This window comes from Microtus pennsylvanicus, chromosome 12 (assembly GCF_037038515.1).
Source record: "Microtus pennsylvanicus isolate mMicPen1 chromosome 12, mMicPen1.hap1, whole genome shotgun sequence".
Taxonomy (NCBI): domain Eukaryota; kingdom Metazoa; phylum Chordata; class Mammalia; order Rodentia; family Cricetidae; genus Microtus; species Microtus pennsylvanicus.
This window is the reverse complement of record NC_134590.1, coordinates 41704535-41718076: the sequence shown is the minus strand read 5'-3', so window position 1 is coordinate 41718076 and position 13542 is coordinate 41704535. Positions and strand designations below refer to the sequence as shown.

The 13542-nt window shown below is 35.1% G+C and overlaps 1 protein-coding gene across 6 annotated transcripts in view; it reads left to right on the top strand.

The window, feature by feature from the left end:
• Pcdh7 (protocadherin 7) overlaps positions 1–13542 on the top strand; it is a 402204-nt gene that overhangs the window by 69681 nt on the left and 318981 nt on the right. The gene's annotated exons all lie outside the window — the stretch shown is intronic.

The window sequence follows — 13542 nt, the reverse complement described above, 5'->3', positions numbered from 1 at the left end:
AATTGATAGCCTTTTTTTCTTTTCTTTGATTATCCTTGTTACTTGTAAATATAGATATACAAATGCATAAAAACATCCTGTTTAGCCTGTTTTTCTTATTTGTGTGTGTCTTCTCAGGACTGAATCTTTGTACTGTATAACCAATGAAGGCATGTGTCCTTGAGGGAAGCTAGTTGTCCCTTTCTTAGCAGTCATTAGTTGTCTATACTTCTTTGTCTCGTGGTAGGATTCCATGAGGTTCTGCCCCTTCTATCATAAGGTGTCTATTGATATGGACATTGTTTAGGTCTTGTTTATGAAGTCATTTCTAGGAGATAGTCTCATAGCAAACTTTCTGGTCTTATAGATCTTACAATCTTTATACCCTCTTGTCTGCTACGTTCTTTGAACATTAGTTGTTTCATACATGTGTCTGTTGGGACTGGGTTTCATGTAATCCATCAATCTATGCAGTATAAGGAAACTGCCCTGAAAATTTGAAAATCTATGTTTTATTTTGCTAGTGATTCTGCCAAATCTGAGAAACTCTGCTTTGACATTCAAATTCAAATAGGCTGTTGACTGATACCATCAATAAATTAATTTTAACTTTAATTTCTATAATTTTATAACTTACAGGTTTTATAAACTGATACTTCCTACTGACACCATTACTAATAAAGAATGATCTTTGGTATAAAGAGATTCATATGTAGTCTTCCACTTTATGACCAAGAATACACCCCCCCCCCACTTTAAGACCAAGGTAATAAATTTACAGTTGTTGCTGCTGAGTTCTTGATTTAATCAAAAGGAAACATGCTATTGCATTAAATAATTATTTTCTGGGATCAATAGATTCCCTCTAATTCAACTGAGGCAAGTAACACCCAAGTACAAAATCATTTCCTTTACAACAGAGAAAGCCATTTTGTTCTGCCTAGAGTTGAATGCAGGCACTGGCAGAATATAAGAGAGAGAGAACCAGTTTTTCTTGCTCTTTACCCCCTAAGGATTGATCTGCACATAAAGGTCTCCATGACTTCAAAGGCATTTCTGGACTTGGATCAGGCTGGTTGAGTTCAGAGGAGAGGCAGACACTAGCTAGCCCCTGATGTTTATTGCTGTGGGCTCTTTCATCTAATGGTAATTCTTTGCTTAGAGGAAGCAACCACAGACCGAGGAGTCTTGTGACTGTTAAAACTTCAAGATTAATGTTTAGTTGCAAAGCACCTTACACAGAAAACAGTCCTTTCCTTTTACTTTCCTGCTACCACCCAACCATTGAAGTTCCAGGAAACCGTAGGAAAGAAAATGAAAACAGAGCTAGTATAGATGTCATGTTTTTTTTTTCATTACTGTGCGCTGACTTGTAAAGCAGTACTGTTTCACAATCATAAAGGTGGCAGGGCTCACAGCTTCTCTCTTTTGCAGAGAATTAGCCAATTGTACACCTTTTTTTCCAATTTAGTTTAATTTCAAATCAATTATTTGTACAATTCATATAGACAATAAAATTTAACCTATCACATTAGTTCATTTCACAAGATTAGCAGTTGGGGGGGGGGGGAGGGCGTTGCAGATGCCCTCTCTGCCTCCAGCTTCTGAGCATCTCCTATGTCACTTTCTAAGAATTTTAGAGCTTCTTCTCTTTGCTCTCTTTTGCTCATTGAAGAGTGTTGTGTAAATGCCGGGGCAGCTGGGAATGAGAATCATCTCAAAAGCTGCATGTAGATCAGATTTTCACATGAATAAAAATTTCACTAAAGTAAAATTAAAAAAACATTAAATTAAGGATTATAATGCTGGCTTTTCATCTTAGCTTTTATTTTTCTTTAAAGAATTTGATGCTGTTTAGTTTACAGCCATGTGTTGATAAAAAAATTCATTGACAACTGAATGGATATTAGTATTTTTCAGATCACTTTTGAAACAAAAGTTACTAAAAGTCACCTCCATCCTGGTGATGTATTAATTACTCTGTTTATTTTTACCAACCTCATAATGAAGATACTAGTATTGTCATTATACCTATCATAGGGCTGGGAAAATAAGACAGTTTTACTTGCCAAGTAGAGGTAACACACTAGCAGGAGATAGAGCTGGGCTGTATTTCTACTCTGACTTAATGGGTCACAATGTGGGTCTCAAGGCTTTAAGGCCCCCACATACTGTAAAACAACGATATGAGTTTGTTGAGTTGTGTTGGGGTGTAGAGATGAATTTTTGGTTCCTTAGATCACAGATCTATCAGGATGAGATGGAGTCAAGCTGCCTGACTTTGACTTAAACAGAATTCTGAGGTTCTAGCATACAGAAATATTTGTTAAAGATAGACTCCGATGTAAATGATCTGCTTTAAATACTGTAGACAGGAAAGAAGGGAAATTCTTTTCCAATTTACTTGCTTTGTGGGCTAAACATATGTTACTATAAATATGTAGCTTTACATTGAAACATTTTAAAATGCAGATTTTGCTTTCAGAATCTGGGAGGACTGGAGAAAATGATAACTGTATTCCTTAAGGAAGTAGAGTTCACAGGGCAATGGGGTATCTGTGCCGGCACTTGCAGTGCTGCACAAACAGTGGCTCAGAGGTCAGTGCTCTGAAGTCAGAGAGCCTCGGTTCGAAACATTGCTTCCCAACTGACTATTTGCACAAATCCACCCCCCTCCTTCCATTTTCTCATAAACAACATTACAAAGTTAATAATACTGGGTCATAAATTAACGATGATTACTGTAGGCCACGCACACACACACATGTGCCATACTATGAACTAATTCAAGGTTTTCAATCATTCATTTTCTTATCAGTGCTTTTATAATTGATGTTGGAATGTGTTAGAGTGGGGGTGGCAGGTGTGTGTGAGTCAAGAAAGAGCTAATATCATTCTCAAAAAGGCAGATGAAAACTCCTAGAGCAACTCAGCAGGGCCAGGCAGATTAAGGGTTTCCAGGGAAATTTATCAGTTTCCGGTGTACTGACCTTGAGCTCTGTGAGCTATGGTTTTTGCAAGCACAGACAAGTTAGAGTGAAATGGGGAAGCAGGGATCAAGACTTTGTCTAAGCCAAAGATGAACGTTTTCAAAAAGAATGTTTGAAGACCCTCTTACCTGCAGGCACAAGGGCATAGACTTTCCTACTGATATCACTATCATAAAATGATAAATTATTTACAAAGTATAATAAAAACTAACGGTACAGTGGTTTACACCACCACTAAACAAGTGTGTTATTTGTGTTATTTTTGAAAATGTCCAAGAAATATCTATTTTATTAAAAAAATTATTTTGAAAGGTATTAAAGACCAAATGTCCTGCATTTATTAGATGACAAGGTTTGAACACACAAAATAGAAACAAAATACATGCCTGTGCCATTGAATTGGAATTGAAGCTCCATGATTACTTGAGCTCTGGAGAGCATAAAACAAATGCCACAAACTTCATGTTCACCTATTTAAAACCCCTTCTTCAATAGCATAAGATGATTAGTAGCTCTACCTGGAAATGCTGACCTCAGCCATGGTGCTGTAGTAGTCTTGAAGCACATCACATCACTTGTGAAAACAGGAGAAGATGCTATTTTGAGTTCATGTCGCCGTTCAGGAGTGGAGTGTTTGAAAAGAAACAAGGCCAACTCAGGAATTTTATTAGACTGCAAGCTTGAGAAATTTTTGCTGTTTCAGTGATAGTGCTGGACCCTGTGTGTTTTATGGACATCCACAGCAGCTTAGCAACAGATCCTAAGTTGTTTTCTGTGGATTTTTAATGGGGAATTTTCATTACTGTGATTTAAAGGAATCACCTATTACTTCTGTCCTCAGATGTTAAGGGTTAAAATCCATTTCCCATTTTGAGACCGACCCAAGTGCTCTTGCAACTACAGTTCAGCCGATTTTCTAATTGCTGCTGCCCAACTGTGTTGGTGAAAAGTCTGCCCTTGTGGGATCTAAGTGGGTTCCAGGCCTCTGATCTATCTTCTTTCCTGTGTGTCTAGCTGTTAAAGGGAAGTCAGTACAGGCTTTTTTCTCCCATGCGTGTCACACTCATGATAGACAGACATTTGGAACGTGTATGCTGGAAACATCAGAAACTGAATTCCTCCTGATAAAGCATTTCAAATGGGCAGAGTTAGGATACATGAACTTTCTGGTGTCTTAATAGTAAATAAAACTTATGACTTTTTGAACTGAAAGTTGACTGTGATAGTCATGTTATGGAAACAAATGTGTGCAAGAAGAACATTTAAAATATTAAGGAAATAAATCCAGTGAATAACATGGACCCTTTAACAAAAATCTTTTGCTGAAAACTTACAGAAATATCTTACTTTTCACCCTGAGAAGTTGTTACAATTGTTTATAAGGAGAACTTCCAATTAGTCCTCCATATAGAGAGACTGTATTCAAATGAATACCAAGAAATGTACCAACACAGGGTCTTTCTTGTCTTCTAGAAGCACAGTTTTAATGTAAAGGAAAATGCAGTCTATATCTTGCAGTTGGGCTCTGTAATCATAGGTTGCTCCTCTCTGAGATTAACATTTGGGCTAAAGATCGTGATTAGAGGATTTCAAATTAGTAGTTACCAAGTTGAAACGACACAAAAGTTAAAACAAAGTAATACAGCAATCTATTTTGTACAATATATTTCTCCTATTTAATTAGCAGCCTAATTAACATGATGTTTCATGTTGTGACCTAAGCCATTGAACCCTCAAGAGGTTTAATGAAGACAATGAACAACAACAAAAAAATTACACTTCAAGGTGTTGATGAATATGTCATGATGTCACCAGAATTAAAAAATAATTCTTTTTAAAATCCGAGAATGCCCACCACTTTTTCCTTGGACCCAGACCCGATATTGTAAAGAAGCCCCTTTCACAATGTGACATGCGCATGCAGGAATGAAAGGGTGTGAATAACTCTCTGAGCTGTAGTCAAATGAACCCCATTTTAAATTCTAAGTGACCACAAACCAATGCCTGAAGGATTCTCTTAGATAAAAAGATATGACTTTTGCTGTTTTGAGAGCAAACATGAAAGACAGGTATGAAGATAATCAGATTTTTGAATATATAATGTGATTCACCGGATTCTATTAAGAGTCATTGAAATGATTTACAAAGGGCGGCACTCTGGAAAGTCTAACAGCTCTGCCTTTGGACAGGCTTGAGGGAAGAATGTGATTTAGAAATAATTTACCCTGTGTGTGACATGAAAGGGTCTCTCATCCTCTCTTTTCTCCCCTTTGAGGGTGTGTTCAGATGGTGTGCATTTGTCTCCATTACACTGAATGGATGTATCTGCCAATCCTCATGGTCATATGCCAGAAGAGTGGCTCTGGCTTTTCACAGCGGACAGTGACCTTGGTGGTTTTCCTTGTGAGCACTAAAATGCAGCAAATATTATTGAAGAGTTACACTTCTCATGATCAAATCCATGAAAGAAAAGAAAATATTTCACTATTATGTATTGAAATTTTTTCCCGGGAACTATGTATTTGTAGGAGGCTACCATTGTTGTTGGCAAAACCTACCAGGGCCTTTAATAAGAAGAACTTAAGGTTCTTCTCATTTTTCCCTTATCTATTGCTTTGACCCATATATATTTGACCCATACACTCACATGATCCAACATTTGTTTAGTAGGAATTATCAGAGGTCATAATAATTATTGAAATAGAAATATTATGGATTATTAATTGATGGCATACAGTCAACCAAAGTTTCTATTTTGAGAATACAAATATATTTGACTGATGATATGAAATTTGTTCAGGAAATATTTGGGCTGGGACAAACACAAAGATACACACACACACACACACACACACACACACACACACACACATATATATATATGTATATGTACATTTGTACACAAATATATATGAAATTTATTGAAAACAAATACTTGTGATATTTCTCAGATCATTTTTGAACTGAAGTCACTAAGACCTTGCCTCATTGTCTGGGGAAAAATATTTGATTTCGGTTTTCACAGTTTGCTTGAATGTTCTTGAAAAATTATGGTTCATAGAACTATTGAAGCTAGTGAAGATTTCCTGTCTCCCCAGTTTGAATGAGTTTCATATTATAATTATATACAGAAAAATAAGTGTGTGTGTGTGTGTGTGTGTGTGTGTGTGTGTGTGTGTGTGTGTGTGTGGTCTTTTGTGAGACAGGGTTTCACTCTGTAGCTCTAGCCTGGAACTCACTATGTGACCTAGGCTGTCCTGGAACTCATTATAATTCTTATGCCTCAGCCTCTCCAGTGCTAGTTTACAAGCGTAAGTCATCAGGCACAGCTATAACTTAAAGACATAATTGGTTCTGGGGATGTAGCTCAGCTGGTAGATTGTCCGGTTAGCATACTACAGTTCTGGGTTTGATCCCTTACCTACAAAACCAGAGCTGCAGCATACAGGCCAAGTATCCAGTACCTGCCAAAGGTTTGACCTAGAATATCAGGAGATTAGAGTTGTCCTGGTCCACAACCAGCTACTGGCCCACTCGTTCTGTGACAAATTCAGTCTCAATGCTTCAAAAATAAAAAAGGACATAATTTATAAATTGAACTAGGAAGAGTTTAGTGTATTGATTGTAGATCAGTCTTTCAGCAACCTTAACCAAACCATTCCGTTCCACTTGTGTTTAAATGAAGATGATAATACACTCATCGTATTATGAAAAATGTGGTTCATAACATTTATATGTATTCATATATGATGTGTCTACAACTACCTGCCACATCTTAATCAACTGTAAACGAAAGCTGCCTTTAAGAAAGGCTCAGCCAAATGATATAAGGTTCAATCAACTACTTCCAATGAGTTAAGTTTCTGATGAGGTCTGAATGTAATACATCATGTTTTTAGTCATATATTACGTACTTGTAAGTGCTATTTGATATAAAGACAAGTCTTAATAAAAATAAATCACACACACTTATACACACAAAAGCCTGTTAACACATCTGTCTATCTGTCCATTCAACAATCTGTCTGCCTGCCTATCTATCTATCTATCTATCTATCTATCTATCTATCTATCTATCTATCATCTATCCATCCGTCCATCTATCTATCAATCCATGCATTCATCTACCTACCACTTACTCACTCACCCACTCACCCACCCATATGTCCTTCCCACATCCATTTTTGTTTTATTTGTCAGACAGTCTGTTTGTAGCCGAGGCTGGCTTTAAACCACAGAAATCCTTTGGCCTCAGACTTCTGTAAACTAGGATTATAGGCATGAGTAACCTTAGCCAGGTTTATGTTTAACGAAGGTCTTACCTTAATTATAAGCTAGACTGAGATTCCAATAATAGATTGTAACTAGAATGTTAGGGCAAAACCCTGGCAGCAAGGATGGGCTGAGACGTGGATGTGTAAATCAAGTAAGACCTTTCCTTCCCTAGCATGCTCTTCCCCATGCTGTTCATCACGGCAACAGAGAAACAGGACGTGCTGTGTTTAACAACGTTTTTTCCTTCATTGGTTTCAGGAACTGAGAGCTGATTTTAGAACCATTTGTTGGTTTAGACTTTATAACCTTAATAAATGAGCTTGCTGTTTTGCATCGCTTCAAAGGGGTGTTTTAGAATTGTTTGGAGCATACAAATGTGTTTATAAAACATGGTAATTTTTGTAAATGAGAACATAATAAAAATGATGATCAATGCATTACTCTGAGCCGCTTCCACAAGGATTTCTGAGTTTAGAAACTATTCATTAAAACAAATAGCAAGAAAATATGCAACAGTTTTACAGTTTTCATTATTTATTTTTTTAATAGTATGTAAGAGGATAATTAGGTAAATTTATATCCTCATCTCCACTTTGTTCTTTCTTTGTTTTATTAGCATATATATGTTAACATATATATTAGCATATATATATATATATATATATATATATATATATATATATATACTTTTAGGTAGTGAAACATTTCTATTTTTTGTGCTTTAAAACGGATTTCACTATGTAGACCGGGGTGATCATGTGCATCTCCTGTGCTAAGATTAAAGGCATGTGTCAGCATGTCAGGTCAGGATGTGACACACTTTTAAACAGGAAATTCTTTCTCCAACCATTGAATCCTAATTACCATTCTATTTTGCTTAATTGTGAGAATTGGGAATAGGTAATTTTTAATATCTTTAAATATATTGTTACAATTTTTCCCTTTAACTTGTTTGGTTAATATTTGCTGCAGGTGGATATTTAGGTTGACTATATTCCATGTGGATGGTTTTGGGTATCCCTCAGCAGTCAATTTACTTGCTTTTGAGTGTGCCTTTAAACTGAACTACTGTAATAACTGAATAGGCACCTCCTCGTTACTATGCAACCTAGTATATTATATGAATATGTATGTTCAAAAAAGCATAATATTTTTATGTACTGGTATTTTATGTGTCTGATCAAGAGGAAGAAATTGGAATTAGACTGGAAGAACTTAATTAAAATAATTTTTATGTCGTGGACATTTATTTTCAGCAATTCAGATATGAAAACAAAGCTCATCAACTCTGCCCTATATCTCCTAGATCTTTTAAGGAGGAAACAATTCATTTCAGAAATATTTAGAGCTGGTTCATTTCTAATAAACCACAAATACCTAAGTCTGAACTCCTGTTTCTCTGGGTCTAATCTCTCTCACATCAGTACTTTCATATTTCCTTAACTCGATGTTCTAGTCTTTATCATGATTTCCAAGGGTAATTTCTCACTTCAGAGTTTGCTGACAGGTAACTCTATGTAACGAATAATAGTTGCAAATTTTATTATTGTTAGTGTGTTCGCACCTGCACAAATACGCTGTGTATGAGCGTTTAATCATGAATTATGTACATGTGGAGGTTAGAGGACAACTCTATGACGTCAGTGGAGTGAGGGAGCTGAACTCAATCAAACTGATGCAGCAAGTGCTTTTAACCACTGAGCTATTTCACAGGCCCCATGCCAGATCATTTTTAAACCACACTTTAATCTAATCCTGCAATTCTTTTCCCTTTTCAACTAGACTAGACTAAACCATACCACTGTGATTTCTTATTAAACATTCTCCAGTTTAACAAACTGTTAATCTTAAATTGTAAGCAACTTTATTTGTGTGGTTTTATAATCCACTAGGACTTTTAAGTTTTGTTGATGTATATTTTTTTGGGTGTAAGTATATGCATCATTTATTTCATTAACATACTTCCTAACAATGTAACTACCCATATTATTAACATTTACTGTTCCTCCATTGTCAGTCTTGTTGAGTTCTTTTTGGTTAGGTGCCCACAAAACAGTGGTTGAATCCATTTTATCCTATAAAAGGAATTTTTGTGTTTTTCTAGGATACTCGAGAGAGTCTATAATGTCAGCCATCCAATAAACATTTATTGAATTTCTACAGTATATTATTTTGCATATTCTATTCCCAGGAAGTATTAAATGCTGGATAATGGCTACATGAGCTAACATTGCTAACATTCTTCTGTGATATTCAGCATCTACTATTTGAAGAAATTCAGTTGTGGGAAAATAAATGTATGTTACCTAGATGTAATAAATACAGAATCTGAATAGTCAGACTCCTGCTGGAAGTACAAGTATGTTTCAAGAGTGAAGACATTATATTCTATGTTAAGGTAATTCAACTTGATTTATGGAGAAATTGATGTCAGGTCTCTAAACACAGAAGGGTAGAAGTCTTGTATTGTTGGGGAAACAATGGCATAACAGGGAAAGAAATGTGGATGAAGGACACAAATATCCCTTAAGAAATTTTGTTTAAATGCTTGGCTGGAACATATTTTCTTCTAGAGTCTCAACTTCAGTGGCCACATTTTATGTAGCATAAGAAGTAATGGAGCAACCTGGAGCCATTTGTAGACACCAGTGTACTGTAGTTCTCTGGTGGTTTATCATATTACTACAAGAGCGCCCATAGTTATCAGCAGCAAAGCAAGAAAACTACGTGTACCCATGGTTCAAAAATACACAGAGATGGATCCATTCTTTTAAAAGAGTTCAGTTTTACTTGTAACAGTACAGAAGAACTATGTGGCATATAGGAGGCAGAAAAAAAAACATGATTTTATTGTAAACCCACCAACATTCTAATGTAGAAGAACCAAAGAGACTATGGCGCTAAACTGTAATATCAAGGAAGCCATGCCCATATGGCTGTGTTGGGATCATGGGTGAGGAAGGCAGAAAATCCATGGTATTCCTTCTTTAACATCATCTAGACTTATTGTGTAGCTTACAAACTGATTTTTCTGGTTATCTTCCGATCTCCATTTCTTTGATATTAATACTATAGCATATTATTAAATCTTTTTTTAAAATTTATGATTAAATTTGTGGATGAAAACTTTCTGCATCAAATAATATGATTTCTTTCTTTGCTTCTCATTTTTTAAGACAATGTCTTTCTCTGTCAGGTAGGCTGGCCTTGAATTCACCCCACAGCTTTGACTGGTCTCGAACTCAAAATGTACCCCAACTATGTGCCTTTGCCTTGTGAGGGTTTGGATTAAAGGAAAGTGCTTCCATGCCATGCTTAGATATATTTTTCACAGTATTCCATTTTATAGGAAATGCTGCTTTCTTTAAAAAAAATGAATAGTAGCTCTTAAATCTTCTTTGTAGGAAGACAGGAAAGACAGCTTAGTGACAGGGAAATCTGAAGTATGAGTATGGACGACATAGTCTGGATAGCTACTTTTTGTAGTTCTCTCTCTCTCTCTCTCTCTCTGTTCACATTTAATTCCAATTAGAATCTGTGTTTCTGGACTCAATCCTTTCTTTCTGTCTGGGTGTTTTCTGTCTGATCTTTAGCTTGCAAACTAAAGACATTCAGCTCCAACCTATCCCATAGTAAGCAAGGGGTTGTCTAACATTTCAAAATTTAGAACCACTTGTCTTTAAATAATGATTAATGCATGGTACATAACTGGTTAAATTTTCCAAGAAAGATTTCCTATAATGTCTTGCTGTTTTTATTTCATGAAGTCCATAGGTTGTACCTACTATATTTACCAAGGGACTTTATAGGAGGTGCTGGAGATAAATACATACAGTCTTTAGATGCTGTTTCTAATTTGACTTATGGCTTATCATATAATTTATGATAAATGAAAATATAAGTCATATTCAGCATATTTTCTGGTAAATACTGTATATTTATTTGGAGCTTTGATTCTTTGATTATTTTCAAAAGAATACCATTATATTTTCAGTATTGTTCTTGCCTATGTGAGACAATTGCACTTAATGTCTATTCATTAAAATGATTGGAAGACTTTATTTTTAACTTTGACTTACAAGTCAAATTTTCTTATGAATATTAAGATGGGATATTATACCAACACATGTACTTTAAGTTTTTTTAGTGCTTGATTTATGAGTTACAGCTATATCTTCCATTGTTACTACAGAAAAGACTATTGGCCTGTCAATGTTGGTTCTTTAATTCTTGAGCTGACTTGAATAAAATATCAAGCAAAAGAGTATAAGTAACTATAAGGAAGCTGACTTATTTGGAATAGACCCATATATGAAAATATATCTACTTACTTATATATCTGCAATGCGGATTCTTCATATTATTGCTTCATATATATGTTTATTTAGCTATAAATATTCTGAAGATGCTCAGAGGGCTATACTTACTCATTAAAATAATATCCATTGTATCCCAAGTACTGTGCTTGAATCTGGGAATATAGATGTTAAAAACATATTTCCGATTCTTTTAGGGATTTTTAGGAAAAAAAGGATGTTGTGTAGTGAGAGCTGGGGAGAAAGGGATAGTAAAGAAAGCGAGGGCACTTGGGCAAAAGGTTTAATAATATGAAAAAAAAAGCTTCTTGAACTTTAAAGAAAATGTCCTCAAGTTAAGTTATAAAGAAAAGTCATTTCATTTCAATGAGAAATCATGAGCAAAATCTAGATGTTTATCATTTGTTAAGTAAGAGGTATATAATCTCTATAAGACATGCAGTTCGAGGTGAGACTACATGTGAACTGGAAAGAGTAGATGTACTCAATTATGAATTTTGACTTTCAAAGCCAGCAGTTTGGTTTTATTCTATAAGCACTTGAACTCAGCTGTAAGTTCTATAGCAGGCCATCATAGGATAAATATTTTAAGAACATCGTTCTCATCAGAGTGGAAGGTAGTTCATAGTAAGTTCACTGAAGAAAGTGATTCTTTTCAGGGAAGTAGAGAATCTGATGGAGTCTGAGCATGTATTGATATGCACATTCACACTGACCTTGGATATAGATTGAGAGGAGCATGAACATATGGATATATGATATTTTTATAACTAAATGGATATTGCGGAAGAAAGGAGAGAACACTGGAATTGAAATTTGCTTCAAATCTTAGGTTCAAGTCTTTTAATAAAAAAGTGAAATTTGAAATGCAGGACATAATGATTAGGAGAGAAAATTGCAGGTTCATATGTGTTTACCAACAGATGAGAGGAGAGGGAGAGAATACAAGGATACAAGAGCTCCATGGTGACACACACCTTGGCTCCCAGCACTTCACTCAGGAGACAGTGGCAGGTGGGTCTTTCTGAGTTTGAGGCCAGCCTGCTCTACAAAGTGAGCTCCAGGACAGCCAGCCATGGATACAAAGAAAAACCCTGTCTATTAAAACATAATAATAATAATAATACAATAGAAATAGAAAAAGGTGACTACTTATTTTAATAAACCACAAAATGATGATGTAAAAGTCAAATCAGTAAATTTTAAAATTTAAAATGACCAAAAGAAAGAAGTCATTTTAGTGAGAATGGATATATTAATAATAACAATAAAAATATCAACAGTATAGCAAAATCTGTAACCCTAGGCACTAAAATGTCAAATAAAGGTATTGTGAATATTTTTTTTTTGATTTGGAGATTTTTTAATGACTACTTCTATTTCCTTAGAGGTTATCACTCTATTTAAATTGTTTATTTGATCTTCATTTAATATTGGTAGGTGGTATCTATCAAGAAATCTGTCCACTTCTTTTAGATTTTCCAGTTTTGTGGAGTACATGATTTTGAAATATGACCTAATGATTATCTGCATTTCTTCAGAGTTTGGTGTTATGTCCCTCCTTTTGTTTCTGATTTTGTTGATTTGGATTATTTTTTCTCTGCCTTTTAAGTAGTCTGGATAAGGGTTTATCTATTTTGCTGATTCACTCGAAGAAACAACTCTGTTTTAATGATTCTTATTGATTCTTTGTATTGTTCTCTTTGGTTCTATCTTGTTGATTTCAGCCCTGAGTTTGATTATTTCATGCTGTCTACTCCTCTTAAGCATGTCTGCTTTTTTTTTGTTGTAGAGCTCAGATGGAATATTTAGTCACTAGTATGAGATCTCTCCAAATTCTTTATGAAGGCACTTAGTTCTAGGAACTTTCCTCTTAGTAACACTTTCATTGTGCCCCATAAGTTTGGGCATTTTCTACATTCATTTTCATCAAATTGTAGGAAGTATTTAATTTCTTTATTTCTTCCTTGACCCTGTGGTAA